The sequence below is a fragment of the Porites lutea genome, chromosome 1, assembly GCF_958299795.1.
Source record: "Porites lutea chromosome 1, jaPorLute2.1, whole genome shotgun sequence".
NCBI classification, from domain to species: domain Eukaryota; kingdom Metazoa; phylum Cnidaria; class Anthozoa; order Scleractinia; family Poritidae; genus Porites; species Porites lutea.
The window spans coordinates 17,011,044-17,033,249 of record NC_133201.1 but is presented as its reverse complement, the minus strand read 5'-3'; the positions used below and the strand labels follow the sequence as shown (position 1 = coordinate 17,033,249).

General features: G+C 38.1%; 2 long non-coding RNA genes across 2 annotated transcripts; one reads left to right on the top strand and one right to left on the bottom strand.

The window, feature by feature from the left end:
• Positions 1 to 458: 458 nt before the first annotated feature.
• On the bottom strand, positions 459 to 2,037 carry LOC140935733 (uncharacterized). Its single transcript, XR_012165245.1, has 2 exons — positions 1,969 to 2,037; positions 459 to 1,453 (listed from the first exon to the last, which is right to left on the bottom strand). It is a non-coding gene; the product is annotated as an uncharacterized lncRNA (long non-coding RNA).
• Positions 2,038 to 5,404: 3,367 nt separating this feature from the next.
• LOC140935725 (uncharacterized) lies at positions 5,405 to 15,744 on the top strand. Its single transcript, XR_012165244.1, has 3 exons — positions 5,405 to 5,617; positions 10,794 to 10,846; positions 15,396 to 15,744. It is a non-coding gene; the product is annotated as an uncharacterized lncRNA (long non-coding RNA).
• Positions 15,745 to 22,206: the final 6,462 nt, after the last annotated feature.

Here is a 22,206-nt window from a genome sequence, read left to right as displayed (position 1 = left end):
CTTGCCACTAATGCAGGGAACTTCAATATGCCTATGAGGCTCTCAGCTGTGTCCCTAAAGGAACTACCACTACTAGTGTGAACAATGTGAAAAATATGTGAAAATCATGTGAAATACATGTGAAATTTTTTACCCTGTGGAAAATGCTGTGAAAAAAAATATGTGAAATTTTAGACCATGTGAAAAAACATGTGAATACCTTATGTCAATTTCACATGCTGTTTCACAGGTATGGACTATGTGAAAAGTCATGTGAAAACCTTTATCCATCTCACATTGAGTTTCACATGTATGTGAAATAGAAACACCCTGTGAAAAACTATGTGAATTCAAAGTTGGGTGAAAATTTTAAAAATATATATATATATTTACTTGCACTTACTGATGATATGGGTAAAAAGAAGTTAACTAAACTTTTTGAGCTATCATAGAACCTTTTCAATAGTTATGCTTATAAATATATTTAAATGCTTTATTTGATACTGAATGTTCACTACTTAGCCATTTTTCACTGCTCACCTCTAGATCTGTCAAGCCAATGCAGTCATATGTTAGAAACTGCATATGCATGAAACTGAAACACTACATTATAGAAAACTACGTATAATCTGATTTTACTGAAAATCTCTTATTGAAGTGTGGAAGTTCTCTGGATTATCTGACTTTCCATGTACCATGCCAGAGTATGGTGCGAGATGTACATGTAAACCTGAATTATTTTAAATTAACTGTTGGTCAACCTGCACTGTCAAGGGGGTCACCTACCCATTCCCCAAGGTAAGGGTGACTTGTTAAAATGACATGGGTTTGAATAATGTGAATAAAATAATGATTTGTCAACAAGATACAACATAATTATAAGGCAAAGGCCTGTGTAAAACATATGGCATAATTCCATGGCCAGGCTATTTGTTTAAATGTTCAAAATCCATAGAAGCGATTCATTCTCATCATCCACAGCTGTTACAAGTGGGAAAGAAAGGCAATTAAATGCAACAGTCTTCATTTCAAATAATGTTGTGTCAACATAGTGCAGAAGGCTCTCAAGGTCTTGTTTGCATGATGTGTAAAGTTTTATGGTCACAAATTCAGTTTCTTTGCCAGAAAGCTGATCATGCATCGTGAGGAAATGAATTATCCTTCCAATTTGTGCCTTGTCTTGATCTGCACAACTGATATTCACTACCGAAGAGACAACAGCTCCAGAATCCAGTGTGAAGGATTTTAACACTGATGTCTTTCCATGCAGTTGTTTCTCCATGGAAAATGTTTGCTTAACATCTTGCTCCCTGTCAGTAGCCAAAGAAAAGGCACCACAGCCCACCAGGTCCTCTGTTTCTTGTTTAGTTAGTTGATACTGATTGGAAGGGGTTTCCTTGTTGTTATTTTCAGTATCCACATCCAAAGGCAAAAGGCACCCTGAAAGTTTCATGAACTGTACCCAATCAAATAGCTCATAAAAATAAATAACATGATCTGAGTTAATCATTTTGGTGCCTATTAACAACAAAAAAACTATTACAATATAAAACTAATTGCTGGTTAAGAATATTGTATGCAACTGCAACCAACATTTTGGAATTTCAGTTGGATTTACAGATCAGGCCCCATGGAGGTGGAAAGACTTAAAAAGCTGTTCCAGTTAAATGAATTGAAACCATCATTTAATTGCCTGTTTTTGGACTGAACCATTAATTGCTTCTTCCATCCCTTTCCTTTTATGAATTTTAATTAATAAAAACATTATATGTGTGTATTTATTTGCAGCTTGAACTTGCCTGTGCTAATTACAAACATGAAAAAACCCTAAAAGATGTTTTTATTTTTAGAAGGTAGTGTTATGGAAAGGGACACTCAGTCAAGGGAGGGGTCCTTTATGAACGACATACAGTAAGCATTCTCACATGTATGTTATATAATTCAAAGTTATACATATATACACTGAGAAAGCAGTTCTTTTGGACTCACTCTGTATGTTTCCATAACAGTAGCTTCTGGAAAACGCCGATTTTTGACCCTCTGACAGATCCAACTATTTGGGGGCATTTGATCGCCTTAATTGGGGCATTTGAATGGCTTTTTGGCTCAGGGAGAGGGGGATTTGAACACTAATTTACTAAAAATTCAAATGCCCAAGGGGTTGTCTGGGGGGGGGGGGGGGGAGGGATTTTGAAGCCTCGATTTGACCGGTACACAAGTTTGCAATGGTATCATCCAATTATCATTTTGTGGAGGTATTTGAAAAGTTAAGCATTGATAAGATAATGAGTAATGATGGCAACATGGTTCACTTTTTAGTATTATATTGTTCAGTTTGAATTGCCTTACCTCTAATCTCACACCACATGCAACCTTGTAAGGCAGTCTGGCCTGCTGCTGTAAAAACCTTTCCCAGACCAGGATAGTCAAGAACATAACTCATCAGGGCAACTTTGAATGTAAATGACGCATTTCTGAAGGCATCAAAAAAAGTGGCACCAGACAGTTCCAGAACTTCATCTACAACTATTTCAAGGTATGGATCAAGGTGTTTTGGCTCTTGGCCTTCTGTTTGAGCTGGAACTATACCAGCAAGCATGATATTCTCAAACAGATTGCGTACGTTCCTAGGTAGGTTAAGGGCAGTAAGCATAATTGGCCACATTGAGTAATTGACCTTATTGCTACTAAACGGATTGATACCATCAGTGGAAAGTTGTAACAGCATTCCTCGGAGATCGCCATTGCACAATCCTTCCTCCGAGAAAGCTTGTTTCCATGAAGGGGAATCATGAATGTCACGCGTAATGGAAGAGTCTTCACACGCATCACGATTATCAGCATGGCTCTGAATGACTTCAGAAATACTTGCGTTTCCAAACATTCTTCTCCAACGAGGTCCAAGAGGAAAATAAAGAAATCTTCTTCTAGCATTAATCTTGTTGCCCCAATATCGATTAGATCCGCAAACGGGACACTTTTGCAGCTTTGAATAGTCGTATCTACTAGTCTTGCGAAAGATGACACAGTCGTTCGGACAAACATGGTAAGATACTGTTGGAAGCAGAAATGGCTTGACAAAGTTGTACGCTGCATCGTACGACCCAGGAAGGTTATTTGGCTGTGGTAACAAACGCTTCTTCAATCGCAAAAGATCAGATAAGGCACTTTTGCTTGTGGATGGGTGTTCAGTAAACCACATAAAATAACTCGCTAATGCTTGAAGAACAGTGATATCACTATTTTCAAAAAGAGGAATCTTGGCATTTTCGCTGTCATAAATGTCGTGTTCCATTTCAAGGTCACAGTCTTTGTGGTCAGAGCTACTATAAGAAGGTAAGGATTCATTACTCCCACTATCGTCGCTTAACGCGGCTAAATCATGTTCTATCGAGACTTCATTGTCACTAGATGAACTCGTAATGTCGATTTCGTTTTGAATTATTTCGCCATCACTTTGCTCACTAATATTCGTTGAATCTATCCGACGTCGTTTGAAATTTCTGCCGCAGTTTTCCTCACTTGAATATGATAGTTCCGCAAATGAATCATTGCCATCATGTCTGTAATCGTTCGTCTCAGCCAACAATTCATCCCCGCTCCCGCTTTCAGATAACTGATCATCATGATCATTGTCATCATGTCTGTAATCGTTCGACTTGGCCAACAATTCATCCTCGCTCCCGCTTTCAGATAACTCATTATCATGATCACCTGAATATCGGCCAAACACTTCTAGATGCCTCTTCACGATCTTAATTGATTGGGTGTATTCGGATTTGCAATTTTTGCAAGGACAAACATGGTCTTTACTTGCTGTACGTTTTTTATCGCTCATGTGCTGCTCCGAGTATGGCATCTTCCTCACTCGTCGTTCTCGTCCGTGCGTTGCATAACAGATCTCGAATGTCACTAGTTAAATATTGACCTTTCGTTTACCATATACGGTGCGTAGTACACAGGGAGCCCGAGCGCTCACCGTGCGTGAGTCCTAACCAGGGCAGGTAAAGGTTGGGCGGTGAAACGAGCGCGTCCGAGCAAAAAGGTGTGATGCAGTGGACTGGGACTCTGCTTAGAAATGTTGCTTGTTTTCGACTTCGGTCACCACTTGCGATGTGGTTTGTACGTTGGACACTGCCTCTGTCACTGAATTATGGCGGCTTGATTTGTTTTCTTGCACTTCCTCCTCGTTCCTTTGTGCTGGTACGCTGTCTCCGAGAGGCAAATGTTGCTATTTTTTGCGGGAGGTTGAGTTGGAGTAGACAAACATCTCTTTCAAAATGTTTCTCTTATTACTTCCATGTCTCCACCACTGAATTATATTTTCGTTCTGCTACTCGCCAATGTCGATGTTATTCCAAAACAAAAACAACTAAGTACTGTCTTAAACATGAAGGAAAATCTCATCCATGTCATCCATGGCAAAACTAAAAGACAGCAGATCGTGTTTCGTAACTAGATGACGTGTATTTTATAAATGCGTGCTGCTCGTGCAAGGTGAAATTATGCTAATTTCAATCACCATCATCCTTCTTTTTAATTTTGAAAAAAACATCTCATACGTCTTTTTGTTTCTTCGAAACTTCAAAATTAGTTTCCCCTCAGTTTTTACTGTTTACCTTGTTTTTTATTAGAGAGAAAAACGGAGGAAAAACCTTACAACTAACCTCAATAAATTTTGTTTACACGTGGTTGCCGGATTTGCAACGCATTACGCGAATCGCCATGGCGCGTTGCACCCGAGAAGCAAAGTTTGAAGAAGTACAACGCCACTATATCAATATATATCAATCTAATTTTTTGTTATGTTATATAAAATTTATCCCCCTTTAACATATGTAAAAATTGAGGTTAAGAAGTGTTAAGCTTTTGTAAACGAAACGGCGAAAGACGATTAGGTGATATTTAATGGAAGGAGGAGGTATTCAACACTTTCAAATTAAACTCAAATTTTGGCATTATGCGACCAACAAGTTTGACTTATAGACGTACAGACACAAACATATGAAACTGTTTATTGATATTGCTATGAAACGAATTTATCTATTTAACACTGTAGCCTGAAATTACAGAAAGAAAATAGGATTTCCGGTTTGCAAAAAGGAAAATTTCGCCGGCCTTCAAGCGCACCGGAAGCGCGGAAAGAGCGCTCGTGCCAGTCCTACTCCGCATCACACATTAAATGAAGAGCGGAGCGCTCGTTTCACCGCCCAACCTTTATCCGCCCTGGTCCTAACCGACTGTAGCGTTGCAGTTGTGTCCTCCGTTGCAGTTTGGTCCTCTCAGCTATCAACCAATAGAATGGGGTTTTATTTCTTCCAATCAAAGTGCGTTGTGATCGTGTCTTCTTTATGTGACTTCCCAACTAGGGGAGGGCTGTAGTATGAGTTTTGTTCGTTTCAGTGTCCTGAATCGTTGAATCGTGTGGAAGACTTGTGTATGAAACAGTTTTGGAGCGTTTTCCCTGATGGGTTTTGGAGAATTTTACAGAAGTTTGAGGTTTGTTCGAAACTTTCCTCGGTCAACGCATATTTTCATATGTTGGAGAGCTAGAAAGCCTGGGACAAGGATGAAAGCACAATCAGAGATTTCGAAGAAGGACAGTGTAGTAAGAAGAATGTATTTTCGAGCTTCTGAGGTAAGGTGTTATTCGCAGTACTTTCAAAGGCGTTTTTATATGAGGATTAGAGTCATGGTACAGATAAGCTCAAGCTAGGCTAGCTCTTGTCGTGTTTTTATAGATCGTGAAGTTGTGTGCTTTTTTGATTTTGCTGCAAATTGTAAGTTAAGTTAATGCTTAAGCTTATTTACCGAACCGGGCTTGTAAAAATGACCGCAACAAGAAAAAACTGAAGCAGTGTTCATGGGGATTTTGAAGTCTTCCTTTAGAAAATAATATATAAACACTTGATTTAGAAAATAATAACCTATTTCAAAGTTTAGGCTGAGGAGTTTCCTGTATCATGAGGGCCCTCAAATTACCAAATTTAGGGATTAATGGAGTCATTCAGGCAGCAGACTGCATGGTTCCCTGAAAGTAGCTAAGAATAATAATGTGGAAATTCAATGTGGATGTGTTTTGCTTTTGATTTGGAAGACGATGCTGTTAGACTTTTTTGGATCAAAATTCGGCAAGAAATGTGAGCACAGTTTAGCCTGCTTTCAATTTTTTATTTGGCTAACTCTCTATGGACACCTCTGGGATCAGAAAAAAGGGTCTGTCTTAAGGAGGTCCGTCTTTTAAAGAATCATATTAAGGAAGTAGAGCGAGGTAGGGACCAGCTTGAGCTGAATTTATGGTGTAGCAAGATGTCCGTCAAGGAATTTTGAATTTTAAAATTTAGCATGAGAGCTACAGTACTCCTGGACTTACTATCATGCTGAATTTTAATATATACAAATGTAGAAAGAAGTCTTTTTGTGGATGTGAGGGCACATATGTCCCTAGACTAAATTTCAAATACTTTCAATTAATATAGTTTCACGTTTTTGCATTTCTGTATTCAGCCCATCGTTAACTGTGTTTGTTGTCACTTAGTCTTCTGTCACTGTTTCAAGGCAAGGTTGCTTATTAGAATTCTGCCCTATCAGAGCCTCTATACTACAGTTAAAATGTTAACCTGCAAAGAAGTGTTGATACCAGTGGGGTTAATTTTTTCATACTCACACACTGAATATGTTGTGGCCTGCTTAAGGCAGCATGCACAGAAACTTTTGGCATACAGTAAAACCCCATGACTCAGAACCTGGATTTTAAGAGCCTGTTAGGCAAAAATGAGCCAGTTAAGCTCCCCTCTATATAAGAACCTGTTTAGCCTAAAATTTGAAACAGGTTCTTATCTAATTATGGAAAAAATTCTGTACACTTAGGTAAAATAAAAATATCAGATAAGTCAGCTTTCAGAATTTTCTTTAGAGACATAGGTGCCTTGTCACTCCAACTGAAATTTATATGCCAATGAGGTCAATGCTTTAGCTCCTTATCTGGTCATTTTTACATAACTTCTAATTTGGTATGCAAATTTTTTTTTCTTGGGAGGGTGTCTGTACAAACTGTCAAGGCCACCACATTGTCACTGCATGACCATTGTGTGACATAGCATCTCATGAGAGAGTTAAACATAAACTCATCTGAACATTGTACCCTTTTGAAAGACTTTCGTAGCAAGAAAAATGAGTACCATTTTTAAATCGAGGCTATAACTTTTCAAATTCCACCATTATGAATCAAAGTAAGCAAATTAGCCATTCTAAGCAGGTAACAATAAGCGTTATTTTCACGCACCCCTGCCCCAATCCCTCTGCCCCCCCGAAATAAAGTGTGACAGTATTACGTGACTGATTTGACCTAACCAGAAATTCCAAAAATTATTTTCATTCTATGGGTCATAAAACACTATTAATGAGCAGTACATTTTTCAATTCTGGTTCTTAAAACTAACAAAGCAAATTTAATTTAGGTTTCATTTTTGTTTGATATTGCATTTAAAGCCTTTCTAACTGTCCTAGTAAACATATATATAAATTTTTTTGGAGGTGGTGATCTAGAATGAGCAAGGAATGGCATTTCATATGCAAAGCAAGAATTGCAATAAGATAAAAAGAGACACTGGTCGTCACATTTTAAACGTTTTGAACTTCAACATAAAGCAATGACAAACCTCAAAGCAACCCATCCTACCATCGTTTGTAAAATGCACTGAAAAAAAGTGCCAATGATAGCTTGAGGGAAACATCTTTATTCAATGGATGTACACACACGCACACACCCACACTAGAGCTCTACACACAGAGAGAGATTTGCAATCACGTTTTGGAAGGGAAAAAACTCATCAAAAGGTTTAAACTTCAACAAAAATTAAACTAAGAAAAACCACAAAAGGTACTCATCATAGCATCTTTTGAAGGAGACGATGAAAAAGCATATTACGCTAGCTTCAAACGCGTCTTCATTTAATCACTGCCTTTGCTACATGTGCTTTATAGTTAATAATTTATAGTGTTTATCACCATAACTAAAAACAATGAAAATTTTCGGGGGAGTTTTCCCTTACATTTGTCTCATAGGTATTGATCTAAAATAAGGTCTAGGGTCAGGATTTGGAGATTTGGAGTCTTTTGGCAAGCCAGTTAATAATAAGCTGACCCACTATATACTCTTAGCTGTATTGCATTTTTTTCTTAAGAACCGAAATAGTCTTAACTTGTGCTAACTACACGTACATGTACCATTTCTATAAGAACCCTTTTAGGCTAACTCTGTCTCGAATATGAAACGCAAAAACATTGTCCACAAAATTTGAAAGGTGCTAAAACCGACACCAGAAGCCTATTACGCTCTGAAGCTTTCTGTAAACTAGCTGACAAATCATGTCTAACCCAAAACACCTCTATCCCTTGTAAAAGTTAGGAAAAATGGCTGGCAGACTGCAACTCTTGTGACTTTGACATGATTGATTGGGGTAAGTCATATACCCTTGCTTTTCTATATACCAACGAATCTAAATTACGTGTTTTTCAATTTAAATTTCTGCATAGAAAATTGGCAGCAAACTGTTTCCTTTTAAAAACTGGATCAAGTCTAATGATCAATGCAGTTTCTGCAAAGAAAGCTCAGAAACTCTTTTGCACCTCTTTTGGGAATTCCCTTTCGTTGAATCCTTTTGGAATGAAATTGGTAACTGGATGAAAAACAGCTCTTGCTTTCTTAACGAAGAATTCTCCGTTTTGTCTTGCATAGGCCTAGTGAACGATACTATAAACCTGCTTTTCCATCATGCACTTTTAATCGCGAGGTATCACATCTATTTCTCCAAACAAAAAGGCCCTAACCCTTCATGGGAACTCTTTTTTCAAACCATTCTAAATTGTCTTGATTATGAAAGACGTAGTGCCATTTAAACTGGGATTTTAAGAAAATTCAATGCAAAAATAATGGGGAGCATTTATCTAGGAAAATGATCTTTACTCATTATTTCCTTTGTCGAGATGTGCAGAAAACAGCAATCACGCTAACTCTCTAGAGGCTCTTTTGATGTTCCTAGGCGGATAATCAGTAAATGTGCGTAGTGCGTCTGTGTGCATGTGTGTGTGTGGGTGCGCATGAGTATGCAAGAACTACTTAATAAGTTACTTTGGCTACTCTGTATTATAGATCTGGATTGTTCAAGTAATTTGTGTATAGTAGCAATGTAATCATTTATTTATATGCTTTGTAAGTAATGTAAATCAGTGATGCAAATAAATAAATGTAAAAAAAAAGACTTGGAAAAATCTAGGTTCTTATTTGTGGGGGCAGTATACATTGCCATTCTTAGAGTTACCAATGTTGTGAACTGTCATGCTGTACAGCCAGCTCCTATATCCATCCAAGACATGTGATCCTTGAGTCACTATGTATCAGATAAACAAGGGTAAACAAGGTGTATTATGGGTAGTGTGAAAGAGGCAGAAAAAAAGGACTTTGATATCAAACAATTATTTTTAAATAATGTACAAATGTAGCAACTGTGCAGGCTGAAGACCTTACACAAATGTACTCATACAGTGTACAACAAAAATCTACACTGCTTGGTTTGGTCTTTTTTATGAAGAATAGTGCACTGCTAGAGCACCATGTTTACAGCTGAATTATGCTAAAATGTAGATTTTTCAATAGGCTAGTTAGATAGAATCCACTCTCCTTCGCTGGTTAATATCCAGTATTAAATTCCTTTATTATTATCAGCTTTTTCTGAAAAAATTTGTGAAATTTTGTTTCTATAACCTAGCCTCCCTCACAGTATTTTTAGGAGATTTGTATATCCTCCCTTCCCACAAAATGCCTGCATACCCAACATCAACATTTCTGATTTCCATTCTTTTATTCATGTGGTACATATGCATGTAACCAATCAACAATAAGAGGTATTATGTTAATTTTTTCCAAACTTCTGCCTTAAGAGTTGTGGGCACTGTGTAGTGAGAAAAAAGCAATGTTACTCAACTAAGTGTGATAAACTCTTTTATGCAACTTTAATTTTTTGTTTCCTTTATGTAAAGTGGAATTATACATGTATTAACAGCAATTCTGCCAAATTTCATCCTGTTCTTATAAGTGGATTTTGATATTTTGTCATTTGTTAACACAGCATATGAAAGTCAACAGGAGTACTGTATGTACAGTATGCCCAAAACGTGTGCAAGCACTGAGATCACCACATGATAGGACAAAGTGATGAAAACCGAATAAATTTGTTCTGACAATTTCTGGGCATTTTTCTCAGCTTGCTCTCAATTTTTTTCTTGAAAATTCCATTAATTAGCTTCAATGTTCTCTTGATAAAGATGTATCAGGGAGTTTTTTAGTGCATGCAGCTTTATGTAATGGAAAATGTATTGTACTAAAAGCTTCAAGAAACTCTAACAAATTGAAAAAAAAAACTAGAATCCATCAGAAAGGAGATCTGTGCAATTCACTAAGAATAAAGTTGTTGAGATGGGAGGGGGAAACATTCAAATCACACAACAAAGCAAACTTCAACGACAAAGTCCAGACACATGGGCTTCTCATACTTCTTAATATACTTCTGAAGTTCAGAATTAAAAACAGACTTCTGCCAATTGCTGCTTTGTCCTGATATCACAAACTCACATCTTGTCATTATTTATCGTGAGGTTATCTTTGTTCATTTGTATATACTACTTCTAGACACTCTCTGTAACTGTATAGGTACATGTAAAAAACGTTCTCTCGTCTGTGAATTTTAGAATGTTAATGAAAAAAAATACAATTCTTGAGTTATATGTTCTTTTTATTTTCATTTTTTGTACAGGCATGAAAGAAAACCAGGGATTAAAAGAAGCAAACAAAGGCTTGGATTAGCTGGTAAGCTTTATTGATATGTATTTTCCCTGTAATGCACTAGTGGTTAAATATTGTCCTTTGTGTAAATGTTGGTGTGTATGAAAATGCATTAGCAAAGGATACTAACATTCACTATTAGTAGTTACTACTAGTTATGGTAAAATGATGTATCGCTCAGAATCTTGTACCAGCGTAATAAAACATCTTGGTGGCTGTTGATTGTGTGCAAGAAGTATTTGGAAACTGTGCAAAATTTCCATGTGGTCACACGCAACAAAGAAGGTCTACCAGGAAGAAAATTGTGCATTTTTTCTGGAGACTGACTTTTCACAGAGGACACTTGTTATCATTAAATTCTCAACAACACCAAAGCTCTCAGAGACTCTGCACAATTTTATGATTAGTGTAACAATAGCAGTCTGGCTTAATAAGGACAAACTCAGTCTTTAATGGCCGCCTCAAAGCTGCTACAAAAGCACCTGTTTTTTTAGGCCAAGTGGTTTACAACTACAGGCCTACCATGACACCTTTCCTTCTTTCTTTTTTAAAAAAAAATGAAAATAAAAAAAAATTCATTGCACAATGGGCACTTAATAACTAGTGACAGCCCAACAACATCAGCCAAAGCACTGAACGCAGAACATTTTGAACAAACAAAGTCAGCTGTTTCAAAAGGCAACGTGTTCAATGTCTAAGCAAGAAAAAAAAAGAGAAAAAACCCAATTTTTCAACTGTCTCCTGCAATCATCAGGTGTAGTCAAGCATAGTCTTTTAAATAGCCAGGTGGATTTGACAACCAACCTGGGGCCCGTTTCTCAAATGCCCCGATAATTAAAGCTCTTGTTGTTTACATGCAAGATAGAGGTTTCAATAGTTTTACATCTAACATGATAAAACTATCACTTAGTGAAACAAAATGAAGTAGTTTACTGTCCAGGACTGGTGCCCTTATTCTTTTTATTTTGATTTTAATATTTGATTTCGGGCCCGAAAAGTTACTGGGACTTTCGAGAAACCGGCCACAGCTCTAGTGATCCTATTTTCAACTGGCTGAGACTTGTTAAGTGTTATGCATAGAGGTTGGGCCTTGCTAGATAGTGCAACTGGGGTTTTGGTCGGCTGGCACTGTTGGGAATGACTGACCCTCTATTGGCTGAAGTCCATGGAGTTTCTCTGGAGAGGCTGCCAAATCCGGGTTGCAGGGCTACAGGGAGCCTCTTTAGGTTGTGAGCTGTAGAATGGCTGTCTGCTCCTGCGGAGGATTCTTCCATCTTCTGTCTTTACGTCATAGGATCGCATATCTGCTAGTTCTCCTATTTCTGTTTTGAACCATGTCTGGCTCTTATCACGGGGAAGTGGCATTACTCTGACTGTCTTGCCTTTCACCAATGGCAAGAGCTGCTTGAAGGTGGGTTCGCGTACATCGCCCAAACATGTGCTGAGCTGGCGCGGTGTTAAGCCCCTCTATTAGGGTGTTTCTTCAGCTTAGCAGAGAAAGAAAATAACCAGCTCCTGATGTTTTGGCTTTCTTGATTAAGCTCTTTACAGTCTCGACTGTGTTTTCTACTCGTCAATTGCTTTGTGGTTAGCCCTGGGAGCTGGTTACCTGCTCAGTCCCAGATGATCACAAAAAGTTCTCAAATTGCCACTTAGCAATTCATTAGGTGCTCCATGTGTGACAAAATGTCTCTTAAGTTCCTTTGTGATGACAGTTCCTGTTTTGCTGTGTGACTAATCCATTTCGAAATACACAGAGTAATAGTGTACTGTGCAGAGATAATTCTTGTCATCAAGAGCGAAGATGTCAGTGGCAACTTTCTCCCAGCCGGCCTTGATGTTGGGTAAGTGGTTGTTTGGTCTAGTTACTCTGGTTACTCTGAAGTGACATACAGACGTCACATTTCTGGGTGTAGTCAGTGATTTCAGCATTCATGCCTGGCCAGTATACTGTCTCCCATGCTCTGCATAAACAGGCTAGCAACCCGATATGGGAGTTGTGTAGCTTCTGCTTGATCTTTTTCCTCAGGGTCTGCAGTATGATGCATCGCTGGCCCTTGAATATTACACCATCATGTACTGAGAGCTCATCTCAGATTTCAAAGTACTGTATTTCCTAGAATAATAGCCGTCTCTTGATTAATTGCCTCCCTCGAATTAACACCCCCCTTTGACCGAAATACTTAAAATAGTCGCCTCCTTCGAATAATCGCCCCTCCCCTGCCCCTCTCACCGTCTTCTCTTCCTTTTATCCCCCCCCCCCCTTGTCAAATTGAAGTGCAATGAGATTCAGCAAAACTGATCAGTGACGATTCAAGCTCTGAAAATATTAGTCAAGGAACTAAATTTGGAACACTTTAAAAGCCCATGATCAGTTTATTTGGCATGATTATTTTTTGATTTAATGGAAAAATAAAACAAAATATTTAGGACACGACTGCCAGTGAGCAATATTGAGATAATTGGCTCCCTCAAATAATCACCCTCTTTCGAATAATTGCCCCCTTTTTGTGCGAAAAAAGAAATATTATTCAAGGAAATACAGTACTGGTGAATGGCTGCTGATTGTTCATCCTTTGTATCTGGGACGCCATCCAAGATTGCTTTCTTTACAAACTGTAGAGTTGGATCACAAGCCGTCTCTCTCTGAGGTTCGTTAAGCTGGTGGTCTGGAACAGGAAGGAAATGAGTGGCATTTATGCACTCCACCTCTGATTTTGAGGCTGATCACTCATAGTCCTCTGAATAAGCTCTTGACAGGGTATCAGCTAGCAGCGTTTCCTTGTAGCGTATTTCACAGTCATATTGTTGAAGCCGCAACAGTAGGTGCTGTAGTCTCTTGAAAACTGATAGCAGAGGCTTCTGCTAAATGGAGACTAATAGTTTGTGATATGTCCAGAGGATGACTTTCCGAACATACACATGGTGGTGGTTGTGTTCCATGCCGAAGAGCCGAAGACCTGGGCCAGCAATTCCTTTCAAATCTGTGAGCACTTCCTTTCTGCCATTGTGGGTGCTCTGCTTGCATTGGCTGGCCTAGCTGCATCAGTACAAAGCCAGGTCCATCTCTAGATGCATCTCCTTAGCCTTCGTTTGGGTCAATCTTACTGAAGTACTTGAGTACTGGTGCTTTGGAGACAGCATCTTTAGTTTTCTCAAGGCCATCTTCCTGTTCGTGAGTCCAATATCACTCAGCTTTCTTATGTGTTAGATAGCACAGTAGCTCACACAGTTCTGATAGGTTTTGTAGGAACTTAGACAGATACTTCACAAGCCCAATGAATCTCTGCCGGTCACTCCATCTTAATAAGTGCTTTGACTTTTTTAGGATCTGCTTTAAGCCCATTCCTTGTCATTACATGCCCGGTGAATGACATTTCACTGCACTTCAAATGGAACTTCTTCTTGTTCAGCTTGATATTTCTCGCTCTGCAATGATCAAGGAGGTTCCTCAGATTTTGATCATGCTCAAGGTCAGGCTTTTCATCAGTGTCCCCCTGCCCAATGATGAGTAGAAGCACCTAATGAAATTAATTTGTAGACAGCAAGTTCTACCAACCTCTTCTAGTCCTGCTACAAGTGCAAGGTCGTCTGCAAATCCAAGCTTGGTAAGATCTCCCATAGGTTGTCTTCTGCTCTGACTAGGCTGATTCGGTAGACCCCACTTATTTAGGCTGTCGGGGAACAGATGCAGAAAGTAGTTGAGCACAATAATGAAGTAACAGGAGCAAGGGTGTAACCTTAGTACCCTGCTGTATCGCCAAAGAATGTGGTTTCTTCTCAGGACTAATTGAGTAGCCCAGTTTCCTCATATAGTGACTTTGACTCAGCAGCAATTGGTTAAAGTTGAAGTGGAAGTGTGTCAGACATTGCGTACCTGCTTACGTGTTCAAGGCTTTCCTGCCTACGATTTCCACCGCACCTTACCAATTAACGCCTTTATTATAGACTCGGTCTTATTTTGCCACAAAACATATTCAAGCTTAGCAAAAAATTTAACCCTTGGAAGGGCTAATGGCAGAAAGATGACCATTGCTTTTTATTTCTTTTGTTCTCTTAATGGAACTCAAGTTCAGATGAATTTGAGAGGTTTCTTGATAGGCAAATAAGTTCTGCTCTATTATATTGAATTCACGGCTTCTATGTTAGAAAAAATCTGAAACATCACACATACTAGAAGAGTAGTGTAGGATATTACAAGAGGCCGTACCTTACAGAAAGTTCTTTTTATAGGTCTTTACTGGAAAATTTTGATGTTTTTGGATCCCTAGTTGATTATGGGAGGTGGTCTCTCGCAATGTAAAAGAGTTGTTGTCACATAGAACTTATCATTAACAGTTATGTTATGGGGAAGGGAGGTAAGAGGCTGTGTATTTTGATTTTGTCAAACACAAAATGCAAGTTCCATGTTTACTACATTTAGTGGTGGGTCTAGAGGTGGGAATTTTCAGCCACAGGACCCACAGGTGGATAAGTCACTTTTGTACCCCATCCTCAAATGCTTCAGCCCACCAACCCCATACTGCCAAATGAAGTATCAACAGGTCCTAATATTGATCCATTATCTTTGCAGATTTTATACCTAAAGATGCTCTATTCAGAAGAGAGGTCAGGTTTTCCATGGACAGAACCCTGTCACAGAACAGTATTTTCACAAATTAAGGAACTAGAAAGAGAAAACAATTGCGTCATAATATTTGGTTCAGTAAATCAACGTTTTGTCGTATTGATATTAACATTAGGAAAGAGGATAAGGGTAGGGATCAAATCATAAAGATCTGTAAATGTTTAGTACTTGTCAGTACGATGGTAGGCAGTCAAAAGGAAAATAATTGTATCTTTACTTAAATGTTGGGCTCCTCATAAGAGTCAGGCAATTTTCAAAGATACACCTTGTCTTTTTAACCAACTTTTAAGATGGTATTTTTTCTGAAAAATAAATTTATGGGCATGATTCCTCAAATTTCTTTCATTCATTGTTCATTATTAAATCAAGTGTGAAATAATTAACAAACTTAGGCAAGAATTCATACGGCTGGGATATTTGCTCTCCTCACCATTTATCCTGGAAGAGACTTTACATGAAATGGTACTAATTGGGAAGGCAAATGCTAGGTGCTTTCCTTTTTTATTTGCTAGCATTTTTGACTTCTTTGAGACATTTTCCTGATATTTCACTCTGAAATTTGTATCCTACCCATAAATGTCAACCATAAAAAATTCCCTATTATGGTTTATCATGGCATCTAGGATATAAAAGATATGGGAGTGTTATATAATGATTTATGGTAACTCCTACGTGGAAACCTGGACCTAAGTTAGTTTTTAAGGTCTTACCTGTATTTCATTCAATAGGAATGTTACCCAAGCCCAAGTTAAATAAATAACTAGGTTTGAGGTTACCTAATAGTTCCAGGGTCGTCACTAAGATTTCAAGTTGCCGGGTAAATGCCGCAAGTAGGCGGGGAATCAAACGGCTAGGGATTTCTTTTGATTCTATTTTTCTTCTATTTTTGTATGACAGTAGCTGGGGACCACATTCATAGTAGCCGGATGAGATCCCTGGCCTCCCAGCTCTTAATGACAGCCCAACTAATACACTGTAAACACGAACTATTATTATCATTATGTACTTGGGATGGATTCCTTCAATTTAGATCTTAGGCGGGGTTCTCCCTCGTCTTCAGTGCATGGTATAAAGCAACTAAAATAAATGTGCAAAATTAAGTGCTCATTAGTATGGTCCGATTTTATTTTATAAATTGGTATTTTTTGAATAACGTCTCTTCAGCAGTTGTGCATGTGTTGCTATTATTTATACGTATCACCGTCACAAAGGCTGGTGAAATCACGTACCATACATATTGTATTAACTTACTGGGAAAATGGCATACAATGTATCACATAGATTTTTTTTCAGCTATAAACTGAAAATTTAAAAGAAAATAGCATTCTTTGAATGAACAGATCTTGAACTTTTCCTGAATCAATTGTCCTCCTCTCATATTAACAGTATCTGGATGTTTGCCTATAGATGCAAACCTCTGGGGAATGTTATCTCTATTGCACTTCCTTTTCTCTCAGGGTACAGGGGTATCAAGACATGAATAAGAAAGGGACGATTTTATATTAAGACTGACCCAGAGCCAGTTTTGTAAGGGTTAACTAGCTGCTTTTATATTCATCTATAACTGGGGGTTTGACAGTGCCTGTGGTGGATGGCCATTGTATTTATAACGAGTCCATCCACCCTTAAATACGTCCCCCTGCATGCCCTCGTACTCTTCTTGACCACAGGCTGTAGGTTGGTGGGGAAGCTAAGTTAGCACTGACTTTATAGGCCCCATTTATATGAAGAATAATTGTCCCGGGAGAAAGGTTCTCTCTTCCTTTAGCGATCAATTATCTGAGAATAAAACTGACCCCTTTGCCCAAGCTAATAGCGCGCGCATGCCCTGATTGTCTAAAGCAGCGGTCGCGCATGCGTTCAAAGTATTCGTGTGGAGAAACTTTGACCCCCTACGATCGAAAGGGTGAGCGGTCTACGCGCGGCACCCTTATAGCCGAGCGTAAATTTATAAAACGTTGGCGCTCAGGGCGGCTAAAGAAGGAGAGTAACCCTTATACCTCGGACAACGTTTCTACATATAAGCGAGGCCTTAATTGGCTTAGCGGTAATAGGCATCGTGACGTGACCTGACCTAAATATTGACTTTCCCAGTTTATACTAGGAACAAACGGCTCTAGCGTTTGAATCAAAAACTGTTCATGTTTACTTAAGTAGTATAGTAAGGACCGAATTCAGTTCTTTTTGGGAAGAATCTCTTAAAGTAGGGAAGGCATACATTATCGGAAACGTGCATAGTCATGAAGACGAAGGTAAACTAGCTTTTTTTAAAAAAAAATGTAATATACGCCCTTCCACATTTCCCATAATGCACCTTATTTGCCCCCGAAGATTTTGCATAACCTTTGTTTTCATTTCTCCTGGGTGTTGCAGTCGTCCCAAGAGAAATTGAAAACAGTGGTTATGCAAAATTTTGGGGGGCAAATAAGGAGCATGCATTATGGAAAATGTGGAAGTGGAGCAGGAAACGTGATTTTTTACTCTTCATCCGCCATTTGCACATCTCCCACACGCCTTGCTTTCCCTCCAAAGATTTTCCATAACCTTACACTTAATTTCCCCTGGGTATTACAGTCGTCCCAAAAGAGATTAAGGACTGCTTATGCAAAACAAGGTCTATTATAGAAGATGTGAAAATGGCGAGTTCTCCCTTTTAGCTTTTTTACCTTTTCTTTGTTTACGAAAAGGGCAAATTTGACAAGAATTTATAACATATTTATCACCCTAAACCTAATTAACACAGGATGATAAAAGAGGCATGTCGATAATTGGGGGTCTTACGAAAATGACATTTTGCGAAATTGGCAAATTTGGCAATTAAGGATTCATCAAAGGTCAGGCAAAAAATTTAAATGAGAACAGAAGAGGCCTATTGGCAGTTGGCGATTTTCACGAGAATTGCAAATTGGAGAAAATGGGGAAATTGGCAAGAATCTATCAAAGGTTTTGCAAAACCTCAAATGAGGTAACAAAGAGGGAAATCTTGACAAATGGCGATTATAAGAAAATGGCAAATTTTGGGCGAAAGAGAGAAATTTCGGCAAAAATTGTGAGTATGCCAAAAAGTCTCTTTCCAAATATTCACATAAGATGACAAAAAAGGGCATCTGGACAAATGGCGATTTATTTGGCAAGAATTTATAGGTTTGGCAAAAATTAAAACAAGATGACAAAAGAGGCGTGTCGATAATAGTGGGTTTTACGAAAATGACAAATTTTTCGAAATTGGCGAATTTGGATTCATCAAAGATCTGGCGAAAATTTTAAATGAGACAACAAAAGAGGCCTTCTTGGTTTGCAACCACGTGACAAGGCTACCATGTGGGGGGGGGGGGGGGGGGTCAATACAATAGTATTTTTCTCTAAGTATTAAAACGAAAATAGAGTTAAGTTCCCAGAGGAGAGAAATGCTTTTTTTTCTTGAGCACCAACATGGCCGCCGTGACGGCGAGTGCAAACCTGGAATGTTGACAGTTAGCGATTTCACGAAATTAGCAAATTGAGAAAATGGGGAATTGGGCAAGAATCCATCAAAGGTTTGGCAAAAACTCAAATAAGGTTACAAAGAGGGAGATCTTGACAAATGGTGATTATAAAAAAAAAAAAGGCAAATGTAGGCGAAAAACAAAAAAAATTGGGCAAAAATGGAGAGTTCAAGGGTTTGGCCAATTACAAAGGGGTACCTTGACAAATGACAATTTTATAAAGTTTATAAATTTGGCAAAAAATTTTAAAAAGTTTGGCAAAAACTTGAGCAGGATGACAAAAGAGGCATGTCGATAATTGTGGGATTTACGAAAATGACATATTTCGCAAAATTCGCGAATTTGGCAAACGAATCATTAAAGGTCTGTCAAAAAAATTAAATGAGATTACAAAAGAGGTATATTGACAGTTGGCGATTTTCGCGAAAATGGCAAATTTGAGAAAACGGGGAATTGGGCAAGAATCCATCAAAGGTTTGGCAAAACCTTCATTGAGGTGTCAAAGAGGGAAATCTTAACAAATGGCTATTACAATAAAAAAATGGCAAATGTAGGCGAGAACGGCAAATTTCGGCAAAAATGGCGAGTGTGCCAAACATTCATCAAGGGTTTGGCCAAATATTCAAATAAGATGACAAAAAAGGACATCTTGACAAATAGCGTTTTTACGAAAATGACAAATTTGGCAAAAATTTATTTAAGGTTTGGCAAAAATTAAAACAAGATGACAAAAGAGGCATGTCGATAATTGTGGCTTTTACGAAAATGACATATTTTGCGAAACCGGCGAATTTGGCAAGGACTGAGACAATGAAACAACAAAACAGGCATATTGACAGTTGGCGATTTACACAAAAATGGCAAATTTGAGAAAATGGGGAATTGGGCAAGAATCCATCAACGGTCTGGCAAAACCTCATTTGAGGTGATAAAGAGGGGAATATTGAGAAAAGGTAGATTTCGACAAATATGGCGAGTGTGCCAAAAAAATCATCAAGGGTTTGGCCAAATATTCAAATGAGATGACAAAAAGGGGCATGTTGATAGCTGGCGATTTTTAGGACAATGACAAATTTTGCAAAGATGGCGAATTTGGCAAGAAGTTATCTAAGGTTTGACAAAAATATACAAAGAGATGACAAAAAGGGACATCCTGACAAATGGGAATTATAACAAAAATGGCAAATTGGGCAACATTTCATTTAAGGTTTGCCAAAATTCAAATGAGATGACAAACGAGGCATGTCGATAGTTGTGAGGTTTACGAAAATGACAAATGTTCGCTAATTCGGCAAGGACTCATCAAAGGACTGAGAAAATTGCCTGTTGATAATTAGCAAGAATAGCAACTTTGGCTAAAATGGCGAATTTGGCAAGAACTTATCAAAGGTTTGGCAAAAATTTTGAACAAGATGACAAAAGAAGGATGTCGTTATTTGTGGGTTTTTACGAAAATCCCGTTTTTTGCGAAATCAATGAATTTCTGGAAAAATCCATCAAAGGTTTGGCAAAGTTTAAATGAGACGGCAAAAACGAGCATCTTGTACAAAACGCGTTATCAATAAGAAAATGGCAAATATAGGCAATAAAGGCAAATTTCGTCGGTAAAAAAAAGCAGTGGCGAGTATGCCAAAAATTAGTCAAGAGTTTGGACAAATATTCAAATCAGATGACAAAACGTGGCATGTTGACAGCTGGCGATTTTTAGGAAAATAACAAATTTGGGAAGAAGTTATCAAAGGTTTGACAAAAGAGATGACAAAAAGGGGCATCTTGACAAATGGCGATTATAACAGAAATGGCAAATTTGGCAACAATACATTTAAGGTTTGCCAAAAATTAAATGAAATGACAAACGAGGCATGTTGACTGTTAGCGATTTTTACAAAAATGACAAATTTGGCGAAGATAGCGAATTTGGCAAGAAGTAATGAATGGCTTGCCAAATGAGAAGGCGAAAAATGGCCTGTTGGTAATTAGAGATTTTTACAAGGATGGCAAATTTTGGCGAAAATGGCAAATTTGGGAAGAATATAACAGGACAGGTTTGAACAAAATTCAAATGAGATAACAAAAAAGGCTACCTTGACAATTACTTATTTTTCGAAAAAGGCAAACTTTTGCCAAAAATGGTGAATTTGACAAAGGTTAATCAAATGTTTAGCAAAAACTCATAAATGAATTGACAAAAAGAAAGCATGTGAAAATTTGGGTACCAGTTGAGATTGAACCTCGTGTGGTCCCTGATCTAATGGTGCTGAAATGACAGAAAAATATCTGACAATCGACGTGACTTTGTTATAAAGAAAAAATAAAGCATTTTTATTGTCGTTGACGAAGATAGGTCCTCTGACTGAAAAACTTCCAACAATACATCGAGATGGAATTAACTAATTAAGAATTACTAAAAGTAAGCTTGAACAAATGTGGCTATAGAAACGCAAGTAATTCCTGTAGTCATAGATGCATCATAAGTAATCAACAAAACAATGTGTTTAGCTGTTTAAGTTTTGGCAGTAACCTGTGTACAGCCACCCTCTACCCTCAACAGAAAAACTCGATGAGGGAAAAGATCAGTTTTTTTAAGCATCATTTTCGATTATGTTTCCCGCGAATTGAAACATAACTTTTATATAGTATTTCCTTGTTTTCTGTTCTTGCTGATGGGGATGTGCTGCTGGGCGAGGTCGCATTTTCACGTCTACATTAGCTATAATGAGGTTGAATATTATAATGGTGTCGCACATTTTTGAGTAGGAATTCAACGGAAGATTCGCGGTTGAAAAGTTGACTTTATAAGGTAGATGCATAGAAAGAAAGTGACTTCATATATTGTGATCGCGTAAATTACATTTGTCAAAAAGTGGATAAGATGGCTTCTATAGGGTCCTCAGAATAGATAGTATAATAATGGGGGTAGGGGTTCTGAAAGGTCATCAGCATACACCCAGCAAAAATTATGTAAGTTTGGCAATCAGGATTCAGAGAAAGATACTAGTCCAAAAAAGTAGAGACTTCCAAGTTATGGTTGACAGGACATTCACCCACCTTTAGAACATCAATGACATCACAGTGCAAATTAAACCGTCTGGGATTTAAAACAGTGAGATTTGCCGATTAACCTCATCTACAACCAATGAACGTACTCCTACAATGGTATAACCCTTTCCGTTTCGACCAACTGCACTGAACAAAGACATCATTTGGAATAACATATCCGTTTCAAAAGATGGGCCTGTTGCAAACTCTTATTTTGCGACATTTCAAACTAT